Below are 10,814 nucleotides of genomic sequence, written 5' to 3'. Positions count from 1 at the left end.
TTCATATTTGGGGCAAGTTAACCTCCATGTACCTCAATTTTCCCATCTATAAAATTGGGATAACAGTACAAATTGCACGTTTAAATAGAGACTTTTGTGTTCTGGCACTAGGATGATAGAAAAAATTCTAAAAAATATAAATATGTATTTTTCCAAACTGAAGACTTAGTAACATATTTGTTTGCTATAAGAAGAACTGATTTAATCCTCTTTTCTATTTCTCTATGACCTATACATCTTTCGAAATATATAGATCCAATTTCTTTAGGATGGAAGTCATTTTGTCACAAAGGAAGACAATAATCAATAAATATATGCAAATTTGAGACATGTTGTTTTTAAATACATGCAAATTTGAGAAATGTTGTTTTTTAAAAAACCTTAAAACTTTAACTTCCTTAAAAAAGTAAGACAATAATCAATAAATATATCCAAATTTGAGACATGTTGTTTTTAAATATATGCAAATTTGAGACATGTTGTTTTTAAAAAACTTTTTTCTAAATTGTTTGTTTAGAAATTGAAAATTCAACAATCATATAAAATGTTTAAAATGCAGTAGAACCTCCATCATTGGCCACCTCCCTACACTGACCACCTCCTTAATGACCTAATTTTCTTAGACCAGACATTCCCAGGCATTCACCAGACATGCGTATTGATATGGTAGGCCTAGTTCCTTTTGCTGACTACGGCTGTGTGGTCAGTTTACAGAGGTTCTATGGTAGTTGTAGTGTATAATACATAATCTACTCAATAAGTTTATTTAAAGTACAGTTAATTGACATGCATTAGCCATAATAATTATCCTTTTTAACCAAAAATTTATCAATATTTTTAAAAACAGATTCATTTTAAACATTAACTTAACTGATTCCTTTAAGTTGAAAACATATTTATGAAGCTTCAACTTTGTTTCAGAAATAGTTTTCGAAGTTTGCTTACATTTTCTACTTTAACTTCCATGTTTATATGTTAACCATGTAAAATATAAATTGAGCATTATTATTACCTTGACAGGATCTCATACATTTTTTAAGCTGCAACATTTATTTTAATACATTGTATTTTAGTTTATGTGTCCATCTTTTCCAAGGAGGCCATGAGCTCATTGAAAAGGAGTTTCATATCTTGCTCATCTTTATAAACTCTATGGCAATTATAACTAGTCATATACAGGTGTTTTGTAAAGGTTTGCTGCACTTAGGAGGCCTTTATCATTTTCTTTGGAAGATAATATGTGTCTGGGTGCTGGTGGTGACTTTCTCCTCTATTCCTCTCCCCTCTCTGCCTTCATTTTCTATAATCCAATAGGGAAAGATAACGGACATGGTGAGTATTTTAGTGCTTGAAGAGCAAAGGCTGATTGATATCAATATTCAGGTTGGGAGAAAGAGAAGTGGGTTCGAGATTAGGACTATTATTGAGAAGCCAGCTCCAGGGCTGAGGAATAAGAAGAAGAATGTGTACAAGTGGCAGTTAATTCCCTTTCCATTTATTTTTCTTCACGATCACTAGTGTTGTTACTCAAGTTCTCATCTTAGAAAGCCAGGGATGAGCGTATGTTTGTGAGGGGACAGTGGTCAGAGGCAGGTCCACAGAATGAGAGCAAAGATAGAAGAGGAACAGAGAAAATTCAAAGTTGTATCAGCTCATGAAGAGACACAATTAGTGTCTTTGACCATCTTGCTGCAAGGCTTGTTTCCAGAAATCCTCCTTGTGCAGACATGGTGATGGTGAACAAAAGATATGGGTTCATTAGTCTGGTTAATTAGTCTGGGTTCATTAATCTGGCTCATTAGTATGAGAAGTAATAATGAAATTAAATTGAGGGGAAACTGGAGAGTTAATAAACTCACAAGGCTGGGAGAGGTGGGGATTGAGGGTGGGGCAGGTGTGAAGGCAGATGCTCCCACGCGCATCCTGAAGGCCAGGCCAAGCTGGGATATGGTGTTCCTTAGAGCAGTTTCTACGAGGGTTACCATAGCAGGGAAGTTGCCATGATAGTAGCTTAACGCTTAATTTTAGAGATGAGGACATGCACGGAATGGAAGGGAAAAGGCAGGAGGTAGATAGGAAGGTCAACAGAAAAAAGGGAAAATAGGACCAGCACACACCACTGCCTCAGGGACTTTGCTGCCTGACAACAATATGCTCACTTCCTGGTGTAGTCCTGGGTGTCTTTTCTACTAAATTAAGGATAACAGAACTTAATTAGCTCAAATATTCTATGAGTTAATCAAATAAATTCACAGTTATAAATTGAACAGTTACAAAAGAACGAATGTGAAAAAGAAAAAGAAAATAAAATTCAAAGGAACAAATGTAACTATTGTCACCTTTTCCCTAGTAGCCTGACCCATAGATACATCAACAAAATGTAATATAGTATTAACATAAATATGGATGTTCTTATTAACACTAATATATCTCACTTAATATGTGAACATTTTCTTTATAGAAAGGAGAAACTCATTCTCTTGAGGATAATAAAGACAAAGAAATAATTAAGGAATATATCAAACTTTTAAAAAAATTGAGTCATTTCATCTAAAAATAGCAAAATTATAAAATAGTTTGGCTTGTATTTTATTTTTGAAGCAATAATTTAAAGTCCAAGGAGGCAAATAATAATTTGATGTAAAACATCCATTAAGTAACAAGAGCATCAATTTCATCAGCCCTTCCCCACTGAGTTTTCTGTAGGAATAATATTATGCATTTTAAGTTGCTCGAGTTTTTCTCTTGAGCAATGACTAAGCTGTGATTTTCTAGAAAGGGAAGGGTGTCTCCAATCGGAACAGACTAGGCTTTATGGTAAGATAGAGCAGCCATCTTAATTAAAATGTACAGTGCAGGGGCCAGGCTAATATTCTCTGTATGGTTTCAATTTTTTAATATATGTGCTGTGGAAGTGAGCACCTATGGAGTATATTGCAAGTACAAGTTGGATCTATCAGGTGTAGAACACAAATGTCTTAACACTGTAATTGGGTAAATGAGGTGAAGGCTATGTTAATTAGTAGGATGTAAGCACTTCAATTTGTATAAATAATGAACACATTGAATCCCATAATGGCATAAATGTATTCATGATCTATGTACAAATGACTTAATAAAAAATAACTAACTAAATAAATAAATAAATACAATGCAAAGCATCAGGGAGTGGCCAAGGAAGATGAAGGAACCTCATGTTGATGCAGGGTTCCCCAGCCTGGAGCTAGAAAGACTGCATTCATTTGCTAATATACTCATTCACTAATCAGCATTGAAAAGGTGACTTCTGAGGTGGCCAAGTATACTTTGCAAGACTCCCTATTTACCACACAGTATATAAACCTCTAGACAAAAGACCTGTGTAGGACTTCCCACTCAGGTCCCCGCCCCAGGGGCTCTGGTACCTTTCATTCCTTCTGTATTCCTTTATATCTAATAAATCCTATCTTATCACTGATCTGTGTGGTCTGTGGGTTCATTCTTTGAAACTCCTAGATCAAGGACCTACTTCAGAAAGAAATATCATCAACAATGTGTGATGCCCCTGGAAGGACACATGTAGACCCCATGGGAGTTGAACACAAGAATTGTCCCTGGAATGGAGCTGCTCAGCAGTGATCATGGGTTAGGAGGCTCCACCACGCAGAAGAGGGGTGAGGCACTGGGTGTACTAAGGACCCCACAGGCTCTCCAGGCTCCATGTGTGCCTACATCTAGCCTTGGGACCTCAGTACATGGAACATTATTATTAAATCCTGGCTCTGACTGGTGAGGCTTAAGATTGGTACTGAAGGTAATTGTTCTTGAGGCCACATCAGAAAAACACAAGAATAAGTGGTTTTAGAGAAAGAGTGGAAAATTTCTAGCAGAGGAGGAAAGACGGCAGATTGTTGGTCTCAAAATACCAATTTGTCCTCCACATAAACAGAAATCCAGAGCTTTTAAAAGGGAAGACTTATTGTCGTCCAATCACAGTTAATGATTCTTAAAGGTCCCATCTCTGCCCACCTAGCAGGCTAGCCAGGTTCTTGCCTCCAGGCACATCTTCTATAGAGTAAAGTTCAAAAGACATTGTGGCCTTCCTGACCATTACCAGAGGCAGGGATGCAGGTCTCAGTTTCCAAAAACAGGTTTAAAGAGACAGAAAACCTTGTACTTTTTTTTCAGGCTGTATCCTCTGTTACATATTCCCCACTCTCAATTTTATACTTCCATATCTATGGGAGGAGGGTGTCTACTCTATTAGAAGATGGCAGACTAGAAACAGCCTAACAGTCTCCTCTCACAGCCAGGATGGAAAGTAGCAAGTGGACATTTACCTTCAGATCAGTCATCTAAGAGAGCATTGAGAATCAATAGTCAGGCAACAGGAGGTTCTCAAAGACAAGGAGAGAGAAGAGACATGACACCCACTGTAGGATTGAAGGGTTACAGGGAAAGGGACAGAGAAAAGAACCCTGGGGCTCCACACCCTCCCCACAGTCATTGTCATAAGAGCTGTGGGAGGTACTCTTTACTATAGCAGGCCTCAGGACTAACATAGGGAGCTGACTGGAGACTGTGGAGAGAAGGCACAGTGGGGGCCCACTGGCTTGAGAACCCTAGGCACTACTGCTAGCTCCACTGTGAGATCTCAGACCCAGAATTCTGCCTTTCTCTGGGGGTCTGATCTATTGCTACTGCATCCCCATTGTCCTTGCTGAACCAGGGAAGGAGTGGAGATGCTGATCACTATTGTGAGTCCTTTGAACAGTATCTGTGAGTCCCTACAGCTGCCAGGGGAACTAGGTGGGATCAATGCTTAGGCCACCACAGATTAAAAACACTGCTGCCCAGAGATCTAACTGAGGCAGCTATCAAGTTGGCCTGGGCTAATGATCTCTGCTACCCTGGTTGTGACAGCACTCAAGCCCCTGCTGGCTAAAAAATGCACCATCTGCAGATTTGGGTGGGGCTACACTTTGACCAGAGTGGGCTGACAAACAGCACTTCCCATGGATCTGAGAGGGGCAGCACAGGTCCAGGCCAACAATCACCACTGCCAACAGAACTAAGTAGGGCAATAATTGATTCTACAGCATGGACTGCCAGTGAAACAATAGGAGAATGGTGAGACAGGAGACCCAGAGAGTAAGAATGTCCAGCACTCTCAGGGTATCCATCCCCTCCTTGATGGGTTAATACTCTGAAGTAGGTCAAACGTGCACTACAGAAGGATGTCTCCTTCTTTGTACTTTGCACTAAAAAGGAGCATCATCAGCAGAGGAGAATAGGTACACCATAAATGCTTATGTCTTGAGCTGAGAGAATGGGTTTCAGATGAGAAAGGACAAGCATAAAAATTCTTGCAATACTTAAAAAAGAAAAAAAAAGCTGTTTTGATAACTCCAAAGGATCACAATATGTTTCCAGAAACAGACCCTGACCTAAAGGAAATGTCAGATAAGGAATTCAGAGGATGGATAAAAAATAAGATGAATAGGATTGATGAAAAAGTTAGAAACTAACACAAGGAAACAAACAAAAATACTGGGATATGAATGAAATACTTTCTAAAGCGATAGATAGTATAAGAAAAGATATAATGTAACTTAAAAATTTGTAAGAGCCATTTAAGGAATTTCAAAATACAACAGGAAGTTTTAACAACAAATTAGACCAAGCAGAAAAATTATTATAGAGCTTGAAGACAAGGCTTTTGAATTAACCCAGTTAGTAAAAAATGTCAAAAAAAGAATAAAGAAGAATGAACAATCACTCAGAGAAATATGTTGTATGTAAAATGAGGTAACATAAAATCATAGGTATCTCTCCAGGAGAAGAAGAAATAGTAAAAAGCATGGAATAATTAAAGGAAACTTCTCTGATATTTAGATGTCCTGGTAAAAGATGGTCATTGAGCACCTGGAATACTTATGAAAATAGGACATCACCAACATCACCCATACACATAATCATCACTCTGGCCAAAGTCAGAATGAAGGAGAAAATCATATGAGCTGCAAGATGAAAGCAGTAAGTAACTTAAAAAGGAAAATGCATCAGACTAACAGCAGACTTCTCAGCTCAGCAGAAACCTCACAAGCCAAAAGGAAAAAAAAGGATGGGGGTCTTATTTTTAGTCTTCTTAAAAAGAATAACTGACAGCCAAGAATTTTATATCCTACAAAACTAAGTTCCATAAGAAAAGTATTTCCCAGACAAGCAAACACTAATGGAATTTTGTCACCAACAGACTTACCCTAATGGAAATGCTATAAGTACTTTATGCATAGAACAGAATAAACAATGCCCATCAGTGTAATTTAAATTTAAATTTAAAGCTGGAATTTAAAGCTCATGACACTTATGAATCAGTAGCCCAGGGAAAACCATACAGAGTACTATTCAATATAATACACAGAACATTATCTCTTATGTCAATACTAACATTTATTGTAAATGGTCTTAAATCTCCAATCAAAAGATACAGATTGGTTGAATGAATAATAAAAAAAAAATCCAAGTATATTATTTCTCTAAGAAACCCACATAACTTACAAGGTCTCTCATAAACTCAAGGTAAAGGAATAGAAAAGAACATTTCATGCAAACTAGGAACCAGAAGTGAGCAAAAGTTGCTATTCCCATAGAAACTACAATAGACATTAAATCAATAATGGTAAAAGAAAAAAAGACAAACACAATCCTTATGTAATGATAAAGGGAGAAAATCAACTAGAGGATATAAAAATTCTAAATATATGAGGACCTAATAAAGGAGCTCCCAGTTTCTTAAAACAAATTATACTAGATCTAAGCAAAGAAATAAACAGCAACATAATAATAGAGGGTAACTTCAGCACTCCCTGAATGAATCAGACAGATCATTGAGCCACAAAATCAACAAAGAAACATTAGACTTAACTAGAGGTCTAGAACAAATGGATCTAACACACATTGTAGAACATTCTACCCCAAACTATAGAGTGTGCATTCTCCTCATCAGCACATGGGACATTTTCCAAGATAGATCATATTTTAGGCCACAAAACCAATCCCAGAAAATTTAAAAAAATTCAATTTCATAGCATTTATCATCTTAGATGACAGTCAGTAAAACTATATATCAATTCCAAGAGAAATTCTCAAATCTACACAAAGTCATAGAAATTAAATGATCTGCTGCTGAACAATGCTTTGGTAAATGATAAATTTAAGGTGGAAATTAAAAGATTTTTCAGACCAAATTACAAAGAAGACATAAGTTTTAAAATCAATGCGATACAGCAAAAGCAGTTCTAAGAAAGTTCATAGTCTTAAATGCTTACATCAAAAAGATAGAAAGATCACAAATTAACAACCTAATACTACACTTCAAGGAGTTTGAAAAAGAACAAACCATATTCAGAGTCAAGAGAATAAAATAAATAACAAAGCTCAGAATAGAACTAAACAAAATGGAAACCAGAAAAGCAATACAAAAGGTTAATAAAGCAGAAAGTTTTTTCTTTGAAAAGATAAACAAAACAGACTACTAGGTAGGTGTGCCAGAAATTAAGGAAAATGGATTCAAATAAACTCAATTGTAATTAAAAACGAAGATATTCCAACAGATACTACAGAAACACAAAGTATCATTCGTGACTACTATGTAAACTTCTATGCACACATTAAAAACCTAAAGAACAGGGATAAATTCTTAGAAATACACAATATCCAGAACTTGAAACAAGAAGAAATAAATATCCTGAACAAAACAAAACAAAACAATAACTAATAGTGAGAATTAAGCAGTAATAAAAAAATCTTCTAACAAAAAATCCCCTGACCACATGGAGTCACAGTCTAATTTAACAGTGCTACAAAGAAGAATTGAAAGTTAATCTACTGAAATTGTTCCATTACATGAAGAAGGAGGGAATCCCCTAACTCATTCTGCAAAGCCAATATCCCCTTGATACCAAAGCCAGGGAAAGGACACAACAACAACACACACACAAAAAAACAAGAACTGAAGATTAATATCCCTCATGAACTTAGATGCAAAAGTCGTTAACAAAATACTAGGAAACCGAATCCAACAGCACATCAAAAAAATAATTAACATGGTCAAGTAGGCTTTATCCCAGGGATGCAAAGATGGTTCAAAATACATAAATCAATAAAAGTGATTCACCACATAAACAGAAGCAAAAACAAGGATCACCTAATCATTCCAGTAGATGCAGAAAAAGAATTTAATAAAAACTAGCACCTTTTGTGATAAAAACCCTCAGCCATCTAGGGATAGAAGGAACACACCTCAAAATAATGAAAGTCAATTACGACAAACCCACAGTCAACATCATACTGAATGGGAGAAAGTTTGGAAAAAGACAAGCGTGCCCCCTCTCATAACTTCTATTCAATATAGTACTAAAATTCCTAGTCAGAGCAATCAGGCAAGAGGAATAACTAAAGGACATCCATAAGGAAAGAGGAGGTCAAACTACCTCTGTGTGTCAATGACATGATCTTGTATCTAGAAAACTCTAAAGACTCCATTACAAGACTCTTAGAATTGATAAATAAATTTAGCGAAGTCTCAGGTTGCAAAATCAATGTATGAAAAATCAATAGCATTTTTATATACAAATAACAGTCAAACTTGGTGTTAAATGAAGAACTCAACACCATTTACAACAGCTGCAAAGAAAATAAAATGTATAGGAATAAAGTTAACCAAGGAAGTGAAAGATCTTTACAAGGAGAGCTACAAAACACTGATGAGAGAAAGCAGAGATGACACAAATGAATGGAAAAACATCCCTTGCTCATGGACTGGAATAATCAATATTGTTAAAATATTCATACTATCCAAAGTTATTTATAGATTCAATACAACGCCTGTTAGAATAAATCCAAATTTTATATGGAAACAAAAAATAACCTGAATAACCAAAGCAAATTTAAACCGAAATAACAGTTCTGGAGGCATTGCATTACCTGATTTCAAATTATACTACAAGGCTTTTGCAACCAAGTCAGCATGGTATTGATACAAATGTAGAAGAATATGCCAATGGAACAGAATAGGGAACTCATAAATAAAACCATATAGCTATTGCCAACTGATTTTTGAAAAAACAGACAAGAGAAAGGACATCCTATTGAATAAATGATGCTGAGAAAAGTAGATAGCCACATGTAGAATAATGAAACAAGAACCCTATCTCTTGCTATGTACAAAAATGAAGAATAGATGAATTAAACACTTAAATGTATAACCTGAAACCATAAAAATTCTAGAAAAGAACATAGAAAAAACTCTTTGTAGACTACAGCTTAAGCAAAGAATTTATAAATAAGATCCAAATGGCAATCGTGGCAACAACAAAAATAAAATAAACAACAACAAAAATAAATCATGGGACCTGATTAAAGAGTTTCTGCACAGCAAAGGAAATAACACAGTGAATAGGCAAGCTATAAAAGGGGAGAAAATATTTGCTAACTATACAACCCACAAAGGACTAATATCTAGATTCTACAAAGAAGTCAAACAAATTAGCAAGAAGGAAACAATCTCATTAAAAATTTGCCAAAAGACATAAACAGAGGTTTTACAAAGAAAATAGACAAATGGTCAACAAACATGAAAAAGTGTTCAACATCACTAATTGTCAGAAAAATTCACATTAAAATCATAGTGAGATACTGACTTTCTCTTGTCAGAATAGCCATAATATAAGAAGTCAAAGAACAGTAAATGTTGGCATGGATGCAGTGAAAAGGAAATGTTTATCCACTGTTGGTGGAATGTAAACCACTATGGAACAGGAAAAGAAGTCGATATATCAAAAGACACTTACACACAAGTTTTACTGCAGCTTAATTCACAAATGAAAAGATATGGTATCATCCCAATTGCCTGTTAATGAATGGATAAAGAAAATGTGGTGCATATATACCATGGAGTACTACTCAGTCATTAAAAGGAGTAAAATATTGTCTTTTGCAGCCACTTGGATAGATCTGGAGAACACTATCCTAGGGAGGTATCTCAGGAATGAAGAAAACAAATATCACATGTTCTCACCAATAACTTGGAGCTAAACAGTGAGCACACATAGTCATATGGTAACAGTGTAAAAGACATTGGAGACCAAGAAGGACGGTGGAAAAGGGATGAGGGATTTAAACTTAATTCACTGGGTCCACTGTACACTACTCTGGTGAAGGGTGGACTAAAAGCTTTGATTTCAGTGTTATACAATTCATCTATGTAATGAAACAATTACACCCTCTTACTACTTTGAAATAAAAATAATAATAAGATGCATAGTAATAAAGTATAAATTTCCATGAGCTCATACTGGCACAAATAAATGAATGGCTTACTAAACAGGTGAATAGACAAATCTTCCACACAAAATGATTTATGTGGATACTTTGACCTCAAGGACATGACAGAGGGGAACAGAGTGGTTTTACTTGGAGATGCCTGACAAATATGAACTCAGCCATGTAACCAAGGTGATATCAGTAGTGATAGATCTTGTTGATAGTATGCATCCCTGACATGATGTGATGAAAATGGAATATTTCCTCTGTGGTCTTAACCTGACTCTAATCATGAGAAAAACATCTAATTCCAGTGGAGGGACGTCCAAAAAAATCCCTGTCCGATACTTCTCAAAATTGTCAAGGTCATCAAACAAACATAAGGACAGTCTGAGAAACTGTCACAGCACAGAGGAGCCTAGGGAGAGATGATCACTGAGTGTAATGTGACATCCTAGATGGGATGCTGGAACAGAGAAAGAACATTAGCTATAAGCTAAAAGATACCT

At 35.9% G+C, this 10,814-nt stretch overlaps 1 non-coding gene across 1 annotated transcript; it reads right to left on the bottom strand.

Annotated features, from left to right (window-relative positions):
- Positions 1-2,818: 2,818 nt before the first annotated feature.
- Positions 2,819-2,922, bottom strand: LOC111728560. Its single transcript, XR_002775815.1, has one exon. It is a non-coding gene; the product is annotated as a U6 spliceosomal RNA (small nuclear RNA).
- Between the last annotated feature and the right edge of the window lie 7,892 nt (positions 2,923-10,814).

The sequence above is a fragment of the Otolemur garnettii genome, unplaced genomic scaffold, assembly GCF_000181295.1.
Source record: "Otolemur garnettii isolate 467f Iridium unplaced genomic scaffold, OtoGar3 scaffold00168, whole genome shotgun sequence".
NCBI lineage: Eukaryota > Metazoa > Chordata > Mammalia > Primates > Galagidae > Otolemur > Otolemur garnettii.
The sequence above is the reverse complement of the archived record's forward strand: the minus strand, read 5'-3'. Positions and strand labels throughout refer to the sequence as shown.